General features: G+C 38.1%; 1 protein-coding gene and 1 pseudogene across 1 annotated transcript in view; one reads left to right on the forward strand and one right to left on the reverse strand.

The window, feature by feature from the left end:
- The window catches only part of CPE (carboxypeptidase E), a 139,167-nt gene that overhangs the window by 105,538 nt on the left and 9,973 nt on the right, over positions 1-23,656 (reverse strand). The window lies entirely within an intron of this gene.
- On the forward strand, positions 3,056-7,108 carry LOC103791776 (trifunctional enzyme subunit alpha, mitochondrial-like; annotated as a pseudogene).

Below are 23,656 nucleotides of genomic sequence, written 5' to 3' on the forward strand. Positions count from 1 at the left end.
TTTAAGGTCTCTCTCTGCATTTCCCACATCAACCATTCCGGAGCCACCACCCACTCCATCACAGACATACTTGCTTATGTGCTCAAGAGCTTAGCTGCTCTAGGCATACTTGTGACCAAACAGATCTAAGAACAGACAGTTGCTGTCTGATTTCACCAGGTGAAGGTAAACACTTGAGAGTATCCATAAACCAATCCATTCCATAATGTCTCCTGCAGAAACGTTTTTCAATATTCTAATCAGAATTACTGTTTTCTTCCTCTATGTGCACTTAGCCCTTTGTAACTATTATTGACTCTATAATATTTTCTCTGTGTCTCCCTCCACCCCAACTGAAGGCTCTTCAAGTATCAGGATACATAGGGGAACCGTCGCAGTACAGTACAATGACTCTCAACCAGTGGCATCAGAATCCCTGGGAACTTGTCAGAAAAGCAGAATTTCATGCCCCACCTCAGACCTACTGAATCGGGGTAGGTCTGGGGATGGGACTCCAGCAGCCAGAGTTTTAACAATCCCTCCAGGTGATTCTGATTCAGGTTCCCAAGATTGAGAACCACTGGTATATAGGAACAAGTATGGGTTTTGGAAGCAGAAAATCTAAGGCTTTTAAATTCCTGCTGCACCCCTTATTAGCTGATGACATTAATCAAGTTGTTTGCTATCTCTGAGTTACCTCTACTCACCTATGAAATTCGTGACTTATAAAAACATTGGTGAGGGGTGGATTTTTTTAAAAATAGTGGTCTTTTCAAAAACTTGTGCTGGGACATTGGGATATCCACCTGCAAAAGACGGAAGGTGGACCCTCTACCTAGCCCATAAAAATTAACTCAAAATGGATCCAAGATTTAAATGCGAGAGTTAAAGCTGTAACACTCTTAGAAAAAAAATAGGTATAAATCTTTGTGACCTTAGATTAGGCAATGGTTTTTTTTAGATATGACACAAACAGCACAAGAAACACAAGAAAAAATACATAAATTGGACCACATCGAAATGTAAAACATCTATACTTGAAAGGACACTATCAAGAAAGAAGACAACCCACAGAATGGGAGAACATTTTTGCAAATCATGTATCTGATAACAGACTTGGTTCCAGAATACATAGGGAGCTCTTACAACTCAACAATAATAAGACAAATTGCCCAATTTAAAATGAATAGACAGCCCCAGGTGCAGTGGCACATGCCTGTTGTCTCAGCTACTTGGGAGGGTGAGGCAAGAGGATCCCCAGAGCCAGGAGTTTGAGATACAGAGGAACTCTGTCTCTTAAAAAAAAAAAAAAAAAAAAAAAAAAAGGCTGGGCACAGTGGCTCACGCCTGTAATCCCAACACTTCAGGAGGCCAAGGCGGGCAGATCACCTGAGGCCAGGAGTTCAAGACCACCTGGCCAACACAGCAAAACCCCGTCTCTACTAAAAAAAAAAAAAAAAAAATTGGCCAGGTGTGGTGGCAGGTGCCTGTAATCCCAGCTACTTGGGCAGCTGAGGCAGGAGAATTGCTTGAACCTGGGAGGCAGACATTGCCATAAGCCAAGATCATGACCTACTGCACTCCAGTCTGGGAGAGGGAGCAAGACTCCATCTCAAAAAAATAGGAGCCTGGCATGATGCTTGTAATCCCAGCAACCCACTTGGGTTACTTGGGAGGCTGAAGTGGCAGAATCCCTTGAGCCTAGGAATTTGAGACCAGGCTGAGCAACACAGCCAGACCCAATCTTAAAAAAAAAAAAAGTCCAGGTGCGGTGGCTCACGCCTATAATCCCAGCACTTTGGGAGGCTGAGGCGGGTGGATCACGAGGTCAGAGATCGAGACCATCCTGGTCAACAAGGTGAAACCCCGTCTCTACTAAAAATACAAAAATTAGCTGGGCATGGTGGTGCACGCCTGTAGTCCCAGCTACTTGGGAGGCTGAGGCAGGAGAATTGCTTGAACCCAGGAGGCGGAGGTTGCGGTGAGCCAAGATCATGCCATTGAACTCCAGTCTGGGTAACAACAGCGAAACTCCGTCTCAAAAAAAGAATGGAAATTTCTCCAAAAAATATATACATGGTCAATAAGCAGATGAAAAGATGCTTAAAGTCATGAGTCATCAGGAAAATGCAAATCAAAACAATATTAAAATATCACCCCACACCAAGTAGAATGGCTATAATCTCAAAATGGCAGCAAAAACAAGTTGGTGAGGATATAGAGAAATTGGAAACTTTGTACACTGCCGATGGGAATGTAAATGGTGCAGCCATTTTGGAAAACAGTCTGGCAGTTCCTGAAAATGTTAAACAAAGAATTGCAATACGACCTAGCAATTCCACTGCTAGGTACAAACCCAAAAGAAATAAAAACACATATCTACACAAAAACTTGCCCATGAATGTTCATAGCAGAGTTGTTCATAATAGACAAAAAAATGGAAGCAACCCGGATCTCTAGCAACTGATGAAAGGAAAAATAAAATATGGTAAATCCACACAATGGAGTACTGATACATGCTACAACATGGGTGAACCTTGAAAACATGCTAAGTTAAAGGAGTCAGCCGCAAAAGACCACAGATTGCATGATTTGATTTATACGAAATGTCTAGGATAAGCAAATCTATAGAAACAAAAAGTAGATCAGTCTGGTTGCCTAGAGTTGTTGGAGCAGGATTGGGAGGAAATGGGAAAATGAGGAGTGATTGCTAATGGGCGTGGGGTTTCTTTTTCAGGTGATTATATAATTGTTCTAACATTGTAGCAATGGCTGCACAACACTGTCAATATACTATAAGTCATTGGATTTTACTTTCAATTGTTTGAACTATTTGGTATGTGAATCCTATCTCAATAAAGCTGCAACAAAATAACAATGACCACAAAGCTTTTCAGCCATTAAAATATTTAATCAAAGAGGCAAGGAGGGAGTTTAAGAATAGTTCAACTCTGAAATCTGAGGAAAAAACTGTGAAGTCAGTTCATTTGCATTCTCTTTGGTTATAATAAATCAAAAAAGCTAATACAAAAGAGAAGAATGAAATTAAAGAGAAGCGCTCTCCACTGCTGTCCTCTTTAGCTCAACATGGTGGCCTACCAGGTGACTGGCAACCACTTCTCTGCCTTCAGGATCCTCTGCTCCAGAGGTTATATATGCCGCAATTTTACAGTCTTCGGCTTTACTGACCAGAACCCATATTAACTGTGGATCAAAGGGCATGTGGCAGTGATTCAAATTAACTCTCCCAATTCAAAGGTAATACACTCAATAAAGAGCTGCATTCAGAGTTCACAGATGTTATGAATGAAATCTGGGCTAATGATCAAATCAGAAGTGCCATCCTTATCTCATCAAAGCCAAGCTGCTTTATTGCAGGTGCTGATATCAACCTGTTAGCTGCTGCAAGACCCCTCAGGAATTAACACAGACATCACAAGAAGCACAGAGAACATTTGAGAAAGGAAAAGTCCACAAAGCCTGTTGTGGCTGCCGTCCATGGATCCTGCCTGGGAGGAGGACTTGAGCTTGCCATTTCCTGCCAATACACAATAGCAACAAAAGACAGAAAAGCAGTATTTGGTGCCCCTAAAGTCTTGCTGGGGATCTTGCCAGGAGCAGGAGGCACACAAAATCTGCCCAAAATTGTGGATATGCCTGTTGCTTTTGACATGATGCTGACCGGTAGAAACGTTCATGCAGACAAAGCAAAGAGAATGGGACTGGTTGACTAATAGGTGGAACCCGGGGCCAGGACTAAAACCTCCAGAGGAACAGACAATCGAATACCTAGAAATTGCAATTACTTTCGCCAAAGGACTGGCTGATAAAATCTCTGCAAAGAGAGATAAAGAATTGGAGATTGGTGGAAAAACTGACAGTGTACACCATAACTATTCAATTTGTCAGGCAACACATTTACAAAAAAGTGAAAGAAAAAGTGCGAAAGCAGACTAAAGGCCTTTATCCTGCACCTCTGAAAATAATTGATGTGGTCAAGACTGGAATTGAGCAAGGGAGTGATACTGGTTATCTCTCTGAATCTCAGAAATTTGGAGAGCTTACAATGACCAAAGAATCAAAGGCCTTGATGGGACTCTACATGGTCAGGTCCTGTGCAAGAATAAATTTGGAGCTCCACAGAAGAATAAATTTGGAGCCGCTTGTTGCAGACTCAAGAAGGAAGCCAGACCAGAGATTCCCGGGCAGAAGAGCACCATCAGTCTTATCGCTGCTATTTTGGCCGGCGCAGTGGGTTGCTTGAATCCCAGCACTGGGAATCAATAAATTGGATGTCGACTCAGAAACCAAATTAGAAAGGCAGTAATTGTAAAGACGACAGATGGATAAATTTATAATAAAGGGAAAAAACCAGCCTAAGAAGGCCGAGCATACCCAAAATCAGAACCCCTCTCCCTCTACAGGGGATTGCAGTTCCTCATCAGCAACGGAACAAGCCCTGATGGAAAAGGACTGTGTTCCATTATCTGAAGTAGGCTTCAGAAGGTGGATGATAAGAAACTTCTGGGAATTAAAAGAACTTGTTCTAACCCAATGTAAAGAAACTAAGAACTTTGAAAAAAGGTTTGACGAAATCCTAACAAGAATAGACAATATAGAGAGGAATATAAAGGAATTAAAGGAGTTGAAAAATACAACACGAGAACTTAGTGAAATATGCACAAGTTTAAATAGCAGAATGGATCAAGCAGAAGAAAGGATATCAGAGGTCGAAGACCAACTTAATGAAATAAAACGATAAGACAAGAATAGAGAAAAAAGGATGAAAAGGAATGAGCAAAGTCTCCAAGGAATATGGGACTATGTGAAAAGACCCAATCTACGTGTGACTGGTATACCTGAATGTGATGGAGAGAATGAATCCAAGCTGGAAAATACTTTTCAGGATATTATCCAGGAAAATTTTCCCAATCTAGCAAAGCAGGACACTATCCAACCCCAGGTAATACAGAGAACACCACAAAGATATTCCTCAAGAAGAGCAACCCCAAGGCACATAATCGTTAGATTCACCAGGATCAAAACGAAGGAGAAAATACTAAGGGCAGCCAGAGAGAAAGGCCAGGTTACCCATAAAGGGAAGCCTGTTAGACTTACAGCAGATCTCTCAGCGGAAACCCTACAAGCCAGAAGAGAGTGGGGGCCAATATTCAACATACTTAAAGAACAGAACTTTCAGCCTAGAATCTCATATCCTGCCAAACTAAGCTTCACAATTGAAGGAAAAATAAAATCTTTTATGAACAAGCAAGTACTCAGAGATTTTATTACCACCAGGCCTGCTTTACAAGAACTTCTGAAAGAAGCATTATACATAAAAAGGAACAACTAGTATGAGCCTTTCTAAAAATGTACCAAAAAGTAAAGAGCATCAACATAAAGAAGAATTTACATCAACAAATGGATAAAATAGCCAGTTAACATCAAATGTCAGTAACCCTAAATTTAAATCGACTAAATCCCCCAATCAAAAGATACAGCCAAAACCTAACGGTATATCCAAAGATACACAACAACTCAAAACAAAGGGTTGGAGAAAAATTTACCAACCAAATGGAGAGCAAAAATAAATAAATAAACAAAAAGCAGAAGTTGCAATTCTCACATTTGATAAAATAGATTTCAAAGCAACAAAGATACAGTGGTAAAAGGATCAATGCAACAATAAGAGATCTTAATACCCAGATACATAAGACCCATAACGAGATTTAGACTCAACGAGACAGAAAATTAATAAGGATATCCAGGAGTTCAACTGAGATCCGGAACAAGTAAACTCAATAAATATTTATAGAGTTCTCCATTTTAAATACACAAAATATTGATCGGCCATTATTAATACCCATTTTCAGAATGAAGCAATATTCCTGTTCTCTCTCCCTCTTTTTCTTCCTCTTTCTTCCTCTCCTTCTCTCCTTTTTTTTACTTTTCAACATCCTAGTTCCTCACCTCTACTCAATACATTCCTCTGAACACCTGATTCCTTGTGATTCTCCTGTCCCACTGGAAAAAAAAAAAAAAAACAAGTGTTCAAAGGATTGAATGATAAGGTGAAGAAGAAACCTCTAACATCATCTGAAAGAGACTCCATCTTCAACAACTTGACTGGCCAACTTGATTACCAAGGTTTTGAAAAGGCCGACATGGTGACTGAAGCTGTGTTTGAGGACCTTAGTCTTAAGCACAGAGTGCTAAAGGAAAGCGAAGCGGTGATTCCAGGTGACTGTGTTTTTGCCAGTAACACATCTGCTCTCCCAATCAGTGAAATTGCTGCTGTCAGTAAAAGACCTGAAAAGGTAATTGGCATGCACTACTTCTCTCCCCTAGACAAGACACAGCTGCTGGAGATTATCACAAATCGATAAAACTTCCAAAGGCACCAGTGCTTCAGCTGTAGCAGTCAGTCTCAAGCAGGACAAAGTCATCATTGTGGTTAAGAATGGACCTGGCTTCTATACCACCAGGTGTCTTGCACCCATGATGTCTGAAGTCATCTGAATCCTCCAGGAAGGAGTTGACCCGAAGAAGCTGGATTCCCTGACCACAAGCTTTGGCTTTCCTGTGGATGCCACCACAGTGGCGGATGAAGTTGGTGTGGATGTAGCACAACATGTGGTGGAAGATCTGGGCAAAGCCTTTGGGGAGCAGTTTGGAGGTGGAAACCCAGAACTGCTGACACAGATGGTGTCCAAGGCTTCCTAGGTCGAAAGTCTGGGAAGGGCTTTTACAACTATCTGGAGAGTGGAAGAGTAAGAATTTGAATTCTGACATGGATAGTATTTTAGTGAGTCTGAAGATGCCTCCTAAGTCTGAAGTCTCCTCAGATGAAAACATCCAGTTCCACCTGATGACAAGATATGTGAATGAGGCAGTCATGTGCCTACAAGAGGGGATGTTGGCCAGACATGCAGAGGGAGACATCAGACCCGTCTCTGGGCTCAGCTTCCTCCCTTGTCATGGAGGGCCTTTCTGCTTTGTGGATCTGTATAGCACCCAGTAGATAGTGGACCCGCTCAAGAAGTATGACGCTGCCTGTGGAAAACAGTTCACCCCATGCCAGCGGCTAGCTGACCATGCTAACAGCCCTATCAAGAAGTTCTCCCAGTGAGCAGGTCTCTGCCTCGCTCAGCCAGTGCACTAACCCCAGCTACCGGCTGTGCTGGTTCTCCAACAGAGTGGAGTCTAGATTTATCAAAGTAATGAAAAGGAAGACAAACTCTGGCATTGGGATTTCTCCCTGATTAAAGTGCCTTCAGCCAACACCATCTCTCCCTCCTGGTGAAGTTTGTGAATTAGAGTTTGCACTTCCTATTGGAAGGTGGAATCCACTATGCTCACTGTATAAGTCCCGAGGCCTAGAGTGGCAGCTACGAGCCATCTAGAGCTTAGAGCCGTCTCTGCCTGTTCCTCCCAGGAGGCCAGGGTGGCCAAGGGTGGTGAGGGCAATTCTGCACCCAGCCAAACACATAACAATAAAAACCAAACTCTGTTAAAAAAAATTAAATTAAAAACATGAATTACAAGAGGCTTTCACATCCTCTTTTTACGTTGTTAGCAAGCCAGAAAACACATTCCCCATGGCATATGTTACAATTTAAATTTTGTTCAACAATTAAATCGTTGTCACATTAATAGTGGTAGTAGGATTTTAGAGCTGGGGCCCCAATGACTATCTACTCCAACTTCCAGATTTTACAAATATAGACTTCTGTAACATTTTTCATACCACTCCACACTGCTTCCCCATCAGTTTGCAGACATTTTTATTTTATGCAATTCTAAAAAACTGTTTTCTGGAACATGTGTTTCATGGCCTCAAGAATATGATTTTTAAAAAATTTTTACATTGTTGTCTTGTCACATTTGGTGACATGAGCCTTTCTTAGTTTCAATGACAGGTGATGATGCTTTCCTTTGTGATACACACATCATGAAACAGTTGCCTTCAGTTTTTGCTTTTTAATAGCTTGCTTACATTAAGTTGTACAGAGCTATGAAAGAATCAGATAGCAATCAAAATACTCTTCCTAATCATCGTTAATTTCTAGCTGATTCCCAGTGCTGACTTTTTCAATCTGAGTTCAAATTTGGTGTGCCTGCATTTTAGTTCAGGACCAGATTATTTCCCAGTGTTCGATTGTTTCAAATCCAGAAAAGGGGAAGAAGAGTCTGGCATTTTACATTCCAGACTTCAAAACAACAATCTATTTCCAAAGAAAAAATACATTAAAAATATTTTTGAAAAACAAGGGTAGTTTTCTCATTTCTGTTTTTCTACTTGCCACATTCCTCAGGTTTTCATATTGACTCCTCTTCAGGGGAGAGTAAATCTTTCTGTGACATATTTACAAGTTTATATTTTAATTTACATGGTGCATTAGGCCATTCTTGCTTACTATAAAGAAAGACTGGAAACTGAGTAACTTATACAGAAAAGAAGTTTAATTGGCTCATGGTTACGCAGGCTATACAAGCATGGTGCTGGCATCTACTCGGCTTCTGAGGAGGCCTCAGGGAGCTCTTACTCATGATAGAAATGGGAGCATGCATGTCACATGGAGAGAAAGAGAGCAAGGCAGGCGAAGTGTCACACACTTAATCAGATCTTACAAGAATTCACTCTTCACCAGAGGATGGCGTCAAGCCATTCATAAGGAATCTGCCTCTATGATCCAAACACCTCCCAACAGGTCCCATCTCCAACACTGGCCATTATATTTTAACATGAGATTGGGCAGGGACAAATATCCAAACTATATCACACGGTGTCATGTAACAGGCCAGAATCACTAGAAACACCAACATCCTCTAAGACTGAATTATGCATCTCAGTAATTCTACGTAACTATGAGAATCATAAAGGTTATAAATGGGACCAGTCATTTATAAAATTCATTCAAAGATCTGAAGAGGTAAGTAAGCATCTAAGCAAATACTGAGAGAATCAGGCTGAAAATGTTGGTCACCATTATTATTAGCACATTTTACTTCTCTTTCACAAATAAATTGGTACAAAGCAGTAGTGGATTCTTGATCCATAAAGAAGCGTTATGACATCTTTATTAAATATATCTTTTTGATATAAATATTTTACAACCTTCTGAAGAAAGAACTGATATAAAAATAAAATAATCTGTTCATTTATCACCTTTCCTTAGGTATCGTTTCCTCTTCATTCCATTGTCACCACACCCTTCCAAGTCCTCCTCAAATTATGCCAGTACTACTTTAACAACCTTTTGCCCAGCCTTCCCGCCTACTTTTAACACATTTGGTTTAATGTTAAAATAACTAATTTTACTACAACACCACTTTCCACAGAATCATTCCGTGCTTACAAGACTGCAGAAGCCCCTGTTACCCAGCATAGTATCTAAATTCCTCTGTCCAGCTTTCAGAGTCTCATACATTGTGGTATCACCCAATCTTTCCAAAGGTATTTCATGTTCCCCTACACATGAACCCTCCTCCACTCAGGAAGACAGATGTTCCACAAGAGAAGAAATAACAGGAGGAGAATAAGGTTTGGGAAATAATAATAATTTCTACTATTCATGAAGTGTATGTTGTGAGCCATGAATTGTGCGCCATGAATTGTGCTCAGCACATTACATGCGCTGTTTCGTTTTACCCGCACATAAACCTTATGTGACAGGTGTCATGATTTTACAGAGTGGAAGCTGGGACATAGAGACTTTCTTCTTTAAGATCATTAAGCTATTAAATGGCAGAGCTGGTAGCCTTATGTCTCACTCCAATCCTCAAGTTTTTGTCCACATGTTAAGTTTCACTTACAGTAAAGGTGTACTAGGCAGGTGGATGTGCCCATCTGAAGCTCGGGGGAGAGAAACAAGGGTTATATTTTTCCATCGCTGCCTTCTAGTTAACTGCATCTGTTGTTACAAGTGAGCCTGTCTATTGAAAATGTGTGTAACGAGGAGAATAAACCAAGAACAGAACTCTAAGCAATGGCACCATTTACATGATGGACAGAAGCGAAGGCCTCAGGAAAGACTGAGAGGGTATCAGGAGAACCAGAAGAATTATCCAGCACAAATCAAAGAACCCAAGTTTCAAGACACACTAAAGGAGAATAATCAGCTCTATAAAGAAAAAAATATCAAATAAGGTCAAGTAAGATAAAGATTGAAAAGTGCTCATTAGAATTAGTGGTTAAGAGCCGGGGTAACTCATAATTTATCATCCAGACCAGGACAGTTTTGAGGATGAAAGAGGGCTCTATTAACAAATACCCCAGAAACACTGAATATGGTGCAAACTGAGACATAAGGTCACCCTATTAAGAAGTCACTGTCGCCCTCTGTGAAAACCATTTGAAGAGTAATGCAGTGACCGCCACAAGGATGTGAGTTCAGGAATGAATGTGTGTTGAAAATAGTATGTAATCTTTCAAAAAGTTTATTTACTCCCACTGCTTCACTTGACTAGGCTTTAAAAAGAAAGGTTTGGTTTGATGAATGGGTGAGAAAAATGGTGAGTATTAGTGGTGAAACCGCCCTTCACGTACTCCTTATCCATTTGCTTGACTTCTTCCTCTTGACTACTGAAACTACTTCCCCAAATGTCCCCAGTGATTTCCAATCAGTGCTGGGAGTGAATGACCTTTCCTGTATCCTCAACTTCCACAGCATTTGACATCTTCATATGCCCCCAGTCCTATTTTGAGACTACAGCCCTGAATTACACCTACTAGCTTTCTTTCTCTGACTAGATCTCTCTGCTCTCTTCTTGCTCATTTAATCTTAAAAAGATTGGTGTGTTCTAAGTCTCTGCCTGATATACTTTCCCTCCTTTGTCTATTCTCCCTCCCTCAGTGGTCTTATGCTCATCACCATTTTCACCCTCATCACTAAAGCAACTGACCCCTAAATCTTTTCCTCTGTCCTCAAATTCTGCCATGAAATAATTTTCGTTTTAAACTGATGGCTGTATATCTCTCTCCAGGTGGGGATCCACACCACCTCCCTAAATGTGTCAAAAGCATACAATATCTTTTTCTTAAATTAGCAACTCACAAATGATCTATTTCTGTTAACTCTCAAACAAATGAAGTCTAAATCCTCAGCTTAGCATTTAAGGATATTCATGGTGTGGCCAAAACTACTTGTAAAGATTTTGCTTCCTCTACATGTACGGCAAGCTCTAAGCACAAAGTGCTCTGTTATTATCCTCTGGACATCACCTTGGAACCCAATCTTAGAGAAGCTGGGATTATAACACCAATGAATGCTACTGTTGCTCCTAGAATTCTCTTCTCTCTTCTACACTGGACAAGATTAAGCCAATCAGAAGTCTTGATGAGTATCCTTATTAAATGTGTCCTCCATTCTTCAGTCTCAGACTTCACTTTGTATTACTCTTAAGGTACTTGTCATTTTCTGTCTTTTCATAATGTGTGCATGTGTCTTATCCTCCCTACTATATTGGAAACTCCTTAATAAGAGGGTTTGTGGCCAGGCATGGTGGCTCACACCTGTAATCTCAGCACTTTGGGAGGCCGAGGCATGTGGATCACATGAGGTCAGGAGATCGAGACCAGCCTGGCCAACCTGGTGAAACCCCATCTCTACTAAAAATACAAAAATTAGCCAGTGTCGTGGTGCCTGTAATCCCAGCTACCTGGGAGGTTTAGGCAAGAGAATCGCTTGAACCTGGGAGGTAGAGTTTGCAGTGAGCCAAGATCGCGCCACTGCACTCCATCCTGGGTGACAGAGTGAGACTGTATCCAAAAAAAAAGAGAGTATGTCTTTTCACAGATGTACAACAGGTATTTATTGTTTAGAATCAACAGTTATAATTATAACAGTAGAATAGATGCATTTGACATCTTAATACATGTCACTTGAAAATCCATTATTTTTATCACCCTTCAAAGTAAAAGAAAAACTGATAGCTGTTTATGCTCTGATACATTAAACATCCTCAGTAATCATTATTTAAAAACTATATCTCTGGTTTGTGAACATATAATGTGAGAGACCAGTTTATCAAGTAAATTAATTTTTAGGTACATCAAGATTAATATGATCATTTAGTAAAGTATATTTAGGCAATTAAATTTTTAGAATATAAGTAAGTACAACAGCAAAATCTTGTAATGCCTAGTGTCAAAGGCTTGATTCGTGAATCAACTGGCTATAATAGGTTGTGATTGGAAGTCGAACTTCCTACAAAACCTATTTTTAACACCTCAGTGTATATCACCTGGTATTCTTTGTCTAACAGAACTGTACCTTTAAATACAGCTAATGCCAGATGGTCTCCTCAATAAAAAACAGCAGGAGGCAACATATTAATGCCACTCAACAAGCAAGTCTGCAGACAGCCCGCCAATGAAATCAGTCTTCAGTTGCTAAGCCGTTCTGTCACCATGGCAACACCTACTTCAGAAAAAATATTGGATTTTCAAGTCAAATGAGCCACCCACCTTAAAATTCCAGACCCTCCAAGCTATGATCACCAGATACTTTAGTTAAAACAACTGCTTAGATTTTTTCCATTGACCTAAAATCAGGGCTATCTTGAAAAGCCATTTGCCTTTCCATTTTTAAATATTTATTTATTCTCAGTTTCTAAATGTCTTGATTTTCTAGATGAACATACTCCATTTAAATGTATGCATATGCATATGTATACACACATTTGTATATATGTACATATATGTATATATGTATTTATACACATATATACATGTGTATATGTGTGTGTATGTGTGGATACACACACATACACACACAGACACACATGCACTTGTAGGCTAATAGTCCTAAATATAAAAAAAAATGTCTCAGAAAATTGTCACTGGTACATGCTCTTATCAATCTTTTACTAATATTATATCTGATTTAAATAAGCATTTAATAAAATATGTTAATTAATTAATTGGAATAATTAATTAATTGAAATCAGAATATTATTTTTGTTACCAGTCTCTAAATTATCTAATATGAATGTTCAAAATAACATTAAAACTTTGGTGGGGGTTTGGGATTTCTTTTTTGAGAAATGGGGACTTGCTCCATCACTCAGGCTATGTACAGTGGTGCAATCATAGCTCCTGGCAGCCTCCAACACCTGGGTTCAAGCAATCCTCCCACCTTCGCCTCTGGAGTAGCCAGGACTATAGACATGCACCACTATGCCAGGCTAATTTTTTTTTTTTTTTTAGTAGAGACTAGGTCTTGCTATGTCACCCAAACTGGTCTCAAACTTTGGGCCTCAAGCAATCCTCACATGTTGGCCTCCCAAAGTGCTGAAATTACAAGCATAAGCCACTATGCCTGGCCAAAATTTTGTTTATAATACAGTTCCATTTTTAAGTGGAAATGATTAATTGTCCCATAAAAGGGAGATAATCCTCTTTTATCTGATGAAAATGCAGAGATTCTAAAATAATATTTGGAAACACATTGTATAATCAAGTAAAGATGGTTGAAAACATGGAAAGAGAGTGTCAAAGAACATGGCAGCAGCTTCCACTCAAGTCACATGGTAAGAAGGAACAGTTCCCCAAAAAGGGAAAAGAGGCGCTAATCTCAGAATGGATGAAGACACAATAAATAGTTGTCTAACATACTGAATTGTGTAGTTGTTTAATAATGTAGCTATATATACATATATATCCTAATCTTAGTTTTGCCACTTACAAACCTGTGATGTTAAATAAATCATTTAATCTCTCTGGGTCTCAGTTTCCTAATTTACAGAATGTGAATAATTATAGTTTAAATCCCAAAAGGTTTGTAAGTTATGCCTTTAAACATCACTTGGCATATATCAAGCATTATATAAGTGTGAGCAATAATATAAAGTAAGTTCATATGCTTTCTATAACATATAAACATTTTTCCTTGGTGTTTCTATTTCATCTTTAAACTTTATTTTCTAACTTTCTCTGTGTTTTAATGCATTTTGTTTTCAGTTGGCTTCACTTTCTTCTTTTGATTTTATTTTAGTTTTTATTATTTGTTGAAACAAGGCTGGAGTTCAGTGGTGCGATCCTGGCTCACTGCAGCCTCCACCTCCTGGGCTGAAGCCATCCTCCCACTTCAACCTCCTGTGTAGCTGAAACTACAGGTGCATACCACCACACCTGGCTAATATTTTGTAATTTTTTTGTGTGTGGAAACAGGGTTTCGCTATGTCGCTTAGGCTGGTCTCAAACTCCCTGGCTCAAGTGATTGTCCTGCCTCAGCCTCCCAAAGTGCTGGGCTAACAGGCATGAGCTACCACACCCAGACTTCTTCTTTAATCTTAAATATTATATTTCCTCCTATCTTATTCTTTTCAATAATCTCCATTATCTTTTTTTTTTTTTTTGAGACAGAGTCTGGCTCTGTTGCCCAGGCTGAAGTGCAGTGGCACAATCTCATCTCGCTGCAACCTCCAACTCCCAGGTTCAAGCTGTTCTCCCACTTCAGCCTCCAGAGTAGCTGGGATTACAGGTGTGTGCCACCACACCCTGCTAATTTTTGTATTTATGTAAAGATGGAGTTTCACCCTGTTGGTCAGGCTGGTCTTGAACTCCTGATCTCAAGTGATCTGCCTGCCTTGGACTCCCAAAGTTCTGGGATTACAGGCAGGAGTAACCATGCCCAGCCTATTTTAATTTCTTACCTGATATTTCCAACATTTGATGGTTCGCTTTTTTAGATCTATCTCAAAGTCAAGTTGTGGGAATTACACAGAGAGACCCCAGACCACAAAGCATGGTGGGTCATACCAGCAGTTCTTACGCCACCCAGTGGATTCCCTAGCCCCATTAAAGATGACTCCAGAAACGAATTCAGTAATATAGCGTATCTCCCAGGGACCAAAGACCTCACTGTGCAAACAGCAGGTCTGATTATCTAAAAAGTATTTTTAAATGAAATCTTTGCTATTTCAACACACACATATCTTTCTGCCTTTAGAGGGGGGAGAAAAGAAAGAGGGCAAAGCAAATGGAACTTCTTTAGGGCAATTCTTTTTTTCGAGAGAAAAAAGTTGCAGTGATCTTAGAATAACTGATTGGATAAAAGCCAATTTTAGTTATTGTTTACTTAAGAGAAGGGAGAACTCCTCTTCATATCAGAATTAGCCCTGCCCACACAGGTGAGATTGGGTTCACAAACCATTCACAACAAGTGTTTTGTTTTTGGGGTTTTTTTTGTAATTCTAATTCTGAAATGCTTTGGGCATCCACATGTTATGTGTGTGCCCAGTGAGCATTCTCTGATGGTTAAAAAACATTTCCCAACTATCCTGTACAATTCTCTACTTGTGAGTTATCATGTAATACCTTTGAACTACAAAGAATGTACAGAATTTACGATTTCAAGTTTTATCCTGTGCTATTTAGTTTCTAAGCTGAATATATATTTAACAGAAGGCAAGAAAGAAGATGAAATGTGGTTCACACTTTTTTCATCATAATCCATTATATAAGATAACTTGGAAAAGAATCTTTAAAAGTAATTTTTATTAGTCTGTCAAAGAAATGGCTGCTAATAAAAGTTCCCAATCAAATCATTACCATTACTATGCATTGACCCTTGGCATAGGTAGAACTTTCTTTCCGTCTCTTGCTTCCTAATCTCTTACTTGACTAGGCTCTGGACCCGCACTCTCATTAATACCCAAAGGTTAGCTCTGGCACAAGTCAAATGCCAAATGGAGAATTAAAGCAATTGTCTGAATAATTCAGACTTAATATTTTCACCAGAAATAATATTATAATCAAAATAAATTTTACCCTAAATTAACTGTGAAGTTATCTCCAGTCTTTTCACTGCATTATTATCCATTTCCTGCTCATATGAGACCACATCCTTTCACACAAACATCAGCCAGAAGACTTTGGAATATTTTGCTTGCTAATATCCTGACTATAAATGACCAACAGAATTCATCAACTAATCATCTTGGTGGAGTTTCCCATAGGACAAAACTCAAAAGAATAAACTTCATTCACATGTATATCATATATTCTTAAATTCCTACAATAATGATTACCACTATTTTCTGTCCAATAATGAAGGAGGCGCTTCATTCCAGATATAGTTTCTTTACATATTTCTTCATTTTAATAAAGGCTGTTCATTAAACATGCAATATGTTATTAATGATTCTTATAACATTTTAATATGTTTCATAAAACTTTCACAAATATGAAAATAAAGTCCTTTGAGAAACTGTGTGATGATTGTTAGTTTGGAAAACATTCTCAAAAAATATGTGATTCCCCACAAATAACATTTTTCACATTAAAAGAAATGTTTAATAGGGACAGAGTCTTGCTATTTTGCCCAAGCTGTTCTCAAACTACTGGGCCCAAGCAATCCTCTCCACTCAGTCACATTAAAATTTAATGCAGACACATGAACAGATCAACGTAAGTATAATTTTTTAAAAGGAAACCTCACCCAATTTCAGTTATTTATATTATTCACCCTTAACTTCCAGCAACACAACACAATTCATTTTGCGTGGCGCACATAACCAAGGGTTGCCCTTGCACACCACAGCACCCTTCCCAGAGGCCCACTCCCAATGGTCATGTTCTCTTAGGACCAGGATTCCCAAACGGACATTCATGTGGGAGATGCCACGCACTGTGGTGTAGTGGGTATCTGATCTTTGCTAATAAGTTTTCATAATTGTATTGTAACTTATATGGAACTGTCCTTCCTTGGTCAATGTTGGATTTTACCAGTCTCTATCTCGAAGCAAGATAAAGCACTTCATCCCATCTCCCAAAGTAACTTACTCCACAAATCATTATGGAGCACTGTAAATCTGCTGATGTCCCCATTCTTTATTTCTGTTTCCCCAAAGTTTCTCTTGAACCACCAGCCCTTAAGTCTTTCTCTTCTCTCTCTCTGACTCTCTACACAGTCTCCAAATAAGTGTCTCTCCTTTTTATCCAGTTTAGCTCCTCAGCCTTCCTGAAGGCCCAGCCCTCCAAAAAGTTCATCAGAGCAGTCTTCCAACAAAAGCTTATTTCTTCCTAGAGAGTGGATTTTACTGCCAAGAAAAATAACATTCTCTGTATGTACTTAAAGTGTACCAGAGTCATTTATTTCAATGCTTTCCTGATTTTTTGCCACACTAGGCCCTGTCCATCCACCTCCAGCACACCCATACGCATTTACAGCACACAGGTCAAGAAGCTCTGCTCTAAGGATTTGAAAACATACTGATAAGTTACATTCCAGTAACTCCCTCACAGACTTCATGAGCTAATAGCTCATAACCCTCCATGACCAATAAGAAATAGTTATGTTTGGGGTCAAAAAAAAAGAAATAGTTATTTTTTTTCTCTATCTGCATACATTGTTACAGGAAATACTCTAAGAGTGTCCAACTGTATATCAGAAAATGAGTTCCAAGCCTCCTGGGCTCCAAAACCTTGGGCAGGTTGTTTAGTCTCTCTGAAGCTCAACTTAATCATCTATAAAATGAGAGTGCTCCTTCTAGCTGGGAAAGATTTCTATAATCCTAATGTTTCACAATTCTATGGAACACTAATGAAGATTGGGTTTAACATCAGGAGTAATTCAAAATAAATTTACCCTAATCAAAAACCTATAATTGGAAAAATTAGTTAAATACTAAATATTTCTGCATAGTGAATTCTCTCCCAAAAGCATCTGACAAACTGCATGATCATTATTCAAGTGTTAGACAAATGCAGCTGGATGAATGCTCTAAAACAGCTGCCAAAGCATGGCGAAAAGCTATGGGCTGAATTCTCCTTCAATAACTCAAACGACATTGCTTTTCTTGTTCTTGTTCTTATTTTTGTGGGTTTTTACAAAACATAGTTTTTGAATTACATAGTCGAAACAGAACACTAATTGAGCTATACTTAACTGCTGGAAATTAGCCTAACAAAATCAAAATTACATAACATCATTTTACTCCATGGCTTACTAGAGAGTTTTCAATAACAGCTAACTAGGAAGGAAAAGTGTTAGTAGTCAATTGTTGCTAATTACAATACAATCTAGTATATGCTTAATATATTTATAATTGTATACTATATAACCATAAGTTTAATTTATATATATATTATCTATATACATGATATATTATAACGGATGATATATGTACCAGATAATTATGTTCCATTAACGTGAAATTTTCATCTACAGAAAATTCTCATTTTAGAGAATGCAGTTTGAGGGTGATGTCTTTTGAGGATGATTTCCCTCATCAAGACAATAAAACCATTTGGAATGGTGCTTATACTAGGATAAGCTCCATTATGATATTGTATTATAAATATTTCATTATATATTTATAATGGCATTATAATATAATACTATTTATACTATATGGAATGATATAAATATAATATATATTAATATAAGCATCATTATAATATATATCATACATTATATTATATATAAATATATATGAATATATGTAAATATATCATATATAATCATATTATATAACATATACTAACATATATACTATATATAAGTATATTTATATTTAGCTCCATCCCAAATAATTTTACTGTCTTGATGAGGGAAATCAGCCCCAAAGGACAACACCCCCAAAACTGCATTATCTAAAATGAAAATTTTCTGTAGATGAAAATTTCACATGCTAATGGAACATAATTATGTGGCACAATGTTTATTGAATGCTTATATGTCACCACATTCAGAACAATGAAGAAAAAGACATAAGAAGTGTGAATGATTTTTTAAATTATTTTTTTATTGCATTTTACATTTTGGGGTACATGTGAAGAACATGCAAGATAGTCGCATAGGTACACACATGGCAGTGTGATCTGCTGCCTTCCTCCCCATCACCTATATCTGGCATTTCTCTCCATGCTATCTCTCCCCAACTCCCCATCCCACGCTATCCCTCCCCTATTTCCCCTCGACAGACCCCAGTGTATGATGCTCCCCACCGTGTTCTCATTGTTCAACACCCACCTATAGTAAGAACACGCGGTGTTTGATTTTCTGTTCTTGTGTCAGTTTGCTGAGAATGATGGTTTCCAGGTTTATCCATTTCCCTACAAAGGACACGAACTCATCGTTTTTGATGGCTGCATAGTATTCCATGGTATATATGTGCCACATTTTCCCAATCCAGTCTATCATCAGTGGGCATTTGGGTTGGTTCCAGGTCTTTGCTATTATAAACAGTGCTGCAATGAACATTCGTGTGCATGTGTCCTTCTAGTGGAACGATTTATAATCCTTTGTATATATAACCAGTAATAGGATTACTGTGTCAAATGGAATTTCTATTTCTAGGTCCTTGAGGAATCGCCACACTGTCTTCCACAATGGTTGAACTAATTTACACTCCCACCAACAGTGTAAAAGTGTTTCTATTTCTCCGCATCCTTTCCAGCATCTGTTGTCTCCAGATTTTTTAATGATGGCCATTCTAACTGGCGTGAGGTGCTATCTCAATGTAATTTTTATTTGCATTTCTCTAATGACCAGTGATGATGAGCATTTTTTCATGTTTGTTGGCCTCATGTATGTCTTCTTTTGTTAGGTGTCTGTTGATATCCTTTGTCCACTTCTGAATAGGCTTGTTTGAATGATTTTTTACTAGCTTAGAATAAAGTCCTCTCTTTGACTTTCCATATCTTACACATCTTTTAAGTCCTGCTCAAATCTCCATCTCCTTCCAAAGGGTTTCCCTTGCACACCTCTCTTACAACTCCCTGAAGAATTAGAGTGAATGTACCTTCGTACCAAGTACTTGGTAAAATACTATTGTTTCTTGCTCCCTTTTGAAATATCTCTTCAATTTTCAGAATGTCACTCATATAGGAGGCACTTAGTTATTACTGTTAAATAAGTACATTAGGGCCACAAAAAACAAATACAGAAATGAAAGATGCAGTATTTCATTTATGGCCATCTACTACTCAGAGTTTTATTTCCAAGTGTGACCTGCTTTGAAAGCATTTCTACCTGGAATTTCCAAATGCCTGATGAATGAATGTCTTTATTTTTTCTCAGTGATCTGTCCAATTAGGATGATTTATACTGCAAGTTGTTAGTAGGGCCTTTTTGATAATAAAGCATTCTTATGACCTTGGTTTGACGGTTGAGAACACTATGGAAAATGTAACGTGTTCCACAAATGAGAGCCTTGTTGTCCTTTCAAAAATGTTGGCAGAGGTATGAATGTTTTCCTTATACTACTGTCTTTATGGAATCCATGAATGCCTTACCTTTGTCCAGTGAATTTTAGAGAAAATATTAACAAGTCTCACTCTTTTATACATTCATTTGAGAAACACATTCTCATTGATTTACTTTCCTTGTACACAGAGGTTGCAGAATTATAGCATTCAATGAGTTCAGCTTCAATGTTGAAATAATAACAGCAACAAGAATAAGAGTTTTAAAACTATTCAGGAAAAATACCTCACACTGAATTGATGTCCCTGAAAATTAGACGTAATTTTTAAAGGAACAGTTTGTGCAAATTGAAATAGACTCAAAGGAGAAGGGGAAATGTTTGTTAAAATAGCATAAGGTGCCCTCACTCCCATCTATCCAGTAATCTGAATTGACTATTAAAAAAGCATGCTCGGCAGCCTAGAAATAATAGAAAAGGGTCTCAAAAATATTAAAAATATCATATAGTTCATGTTTTTCATTGCCAGAGAGAAACCAAGAGTTGTCCTAAACATACAACCCTACAATTTAGACACATGAGTAAAATGAATATACTCTTTTAATGAAGTTTCTCAGGTTCACTCCATAGTTAACTAGTGGAGAAGAAATTAGAAATTGAAATTGTATGTTACTCATGCATATGAAAATATAAAAACACTACTAACATCCCCAATGCTAGGCTGACCAGTGGAATACTGAAACCAACCCATTATGAACATTGAAGAGACCATTCTAAATATTTAATAACATTCACCCCAGAGGTTATTCTAATTTGAAGAAGACTAATTTGAGGAAAACTTATAGAATTCTTCCCATGCATTCACACATAGAGAGAAGCATTTTTATCAGGTATTCCGTACATGTTCAACACTTCTAAAGTTTTCTGCAGCTCATGCATTTGCAATCAAGAAATGGCAGCAAAAATTCTTCCAGAAGAGAGGAAGCCTCCCTACTTTAAGTACTGAGTCTGACCCATCATATGGAGAAACTAATGTTAAATGCAAGATTTGGGATGCCCTGGAGGGTGATTTATGTGACTAGAAAAGAGTTGTTAATGATTGGTTTCCAAAATCTTTTTCATTGTACATTCAATTTATTGGAGTTATAAATTCTAAATTCAAAATCATAGTCTTCCACAAACATTTAAGTTCAGTTTACCAGTCTTATTTATCTACTTGTAAATATAACCGATTCTATACTCACTTTTAAGGGAGATTTGACCTTTAATTAATTAAGTGAATTATCGTAAACATTTCAAGGTGTATATACAAAACAACATATTCAATTCAACCATTTTAGTTTCCTTGTTTGACAAATATTCCCAACCTCCTACATAACATGGCAAATCTAACAGATTAAATTGTATGGTGATTAAGTTCTCTTAAATGTCCCAATATCATTTATAAACTTGCTAAAATTTCAAGTTAAATGTCACGAAACTGAAATAATTACTCAACGATAAATTTTTATTGTAATTACAAGGTTAATCTTTAGAAATTACAATCTACCAAATCTATTTAACATTATAAGGTTTAAAATCACTTAAAAATTCAACTATATACATATTATTCCTAAATCTCTTTGGAGTGGAAGATTCTTACCCAAAAAGAAAACAAGGTGGATGGATAACAAGGTCAAGAGATCAAGACCATCCTGGTCAACATGGTGAAACCCCGTCTCTACTAAAAATACAAAAAATTAGCTGGGCATGGTGGCGCACACCTGTAGTCCCAGCTACTCAGGAGGCTGAGGCAGGAGAATTGCTTGAACCCAGGACGCAGAGGTTGCGGTGAGCCGAGATCGCACCGTTGCACTCCAGCCTGGGTAACAAGAGCTAAACTCCGTCTCAAAAAGCAAACAATGTTTCAAGCCACACAGTTTGAGAGTCACCTTTTCAAAGGTATGTGGGAGGCTGTGATGAGGGGAAGAAAGAGAGTACCATCTTAACTGAGGTTCCGGCCAAATATGACATCTGAAAATGCAGACATCCAGGGCAATTTGTCTCACTACCTGTCATGTAGGGTCCCTTTTTATAGTTTCTATTTCCCATACTCTAAAACTTCAAAAGGACAATGGTGGTGACTTAGCTCACATCCGCAGGTTTATGTTCTATAATTACTTAAATTTCAAGATGAATTGGAATTGGTAATTTCCTCCCAGATGACTGCATCACTAATTTGACTTCCATGGCTCTTAAAATAGTATTTTCCATCTTGTTCCAAAGACTTTCCCTTCTTTCATTATTATCTTGTTTTATAAGACCACATAACTTTTATAAATATTGAAATAATATTCAATTGAATGCTGTCGCTTGTGACTTTATCTGATCCTTTGTTCACAACTTTCAAGGTTGTCCTCCTGAGGACTACAAGCCTTTTAGTACCTTGGTTCTGGTACAAGAAAGCAGCCAGGATGATGTTCCTCAGCACAGAATGAGGACCTGCATCTCAGTGAGTAGATTGGAGGCAACATAGAACCAGGGCTCAATATAGAAAGGACCAGAACAAGAATCATGACCAGCCTAGGATGGAGCACTAACATAAGCCCCAGTTGGTGACAAAATATACATTCCAAGCACTGTGGATACAGTAATTAATCTGCCAAAGATAGCCACCTCTCCTCAAGGTCACGGTTCTAGAAGGAAGGCAGAATTGTGTATTGACATAATTATTTGCCTTACATGTGGAGAAGCAGGTGTACTTCCATGCATGTTAATGGTTTGGCAAAGTGTGTATCACTAGATCTAATATGTGTGTCATTCATTCTGAAGTGTTCACTCATTCACCACTTTCAACAATGCATTGAGAACCTACTATAAACCTGAAGATGTACCAGATGGTCCACACTGAAATGTGCAGTCACTATCTTGATTCCAGGAAAAGACAAACAAGTTTGAAAATGTCTCCTTAAGAAATGAGAAGACATTTCACTTTATAATTTGGCAACTGTGAAAATTAAGCACTGATATTATAAAATATGTCCTAAATCTAATTGAAATTATAATTTTCACTAGATGCTTGGACGTGTTCATTTATTATGTTAATGGCATTTAATAATGTTTTCTTGCCAAATAATTTTACAGAGTTTGATTTATAAGTGGCCATAAGTCACCTCAACCTTCTAACAGTGTTAGCATGTTTGGCTATCAAATTAGTTCTCAAGGAGAGCTCTCCAGAGAGAAAGAACAACTCCAGCAGAAGCAATACTGTAAGTTGTTAAGGTAACCGGTTAGCATTCTGTTGAAAGCGATGTTAAAAATCCAGAGAACAGTAACAACCCAAGAAAACTTCCTGAAAAAAAAGACTTTTGTAAAATATTTTTTAGGCTAGGCACGGTGGCTCACTCCTGTAATCCCAGCACTTTGGGAGGCCGAGGCGGGCAGATCATGAGATCAAGAGATCGAGACCATTCTGGCCAACATAGTGAAACCCCATCTCTAAATTAAAAAAATAAAAATAAAAATAAATGATATTTTTTACAAG

The sequence above is a fragment of the Callithrix jacchus genome, chromosome 3 (genome assembly GCF_049354715.1).
Source record: "Callithrix jacchus isolate 240 chromosome 3, calJac240_pri, whole genome shotgun sequence".
Classification (NCBI taxonomy): Eukaryota; Metazoa; Chordata; class Mammalia; order Primates; family Cebidae; genus Callithrix; species Callithrix jacchus.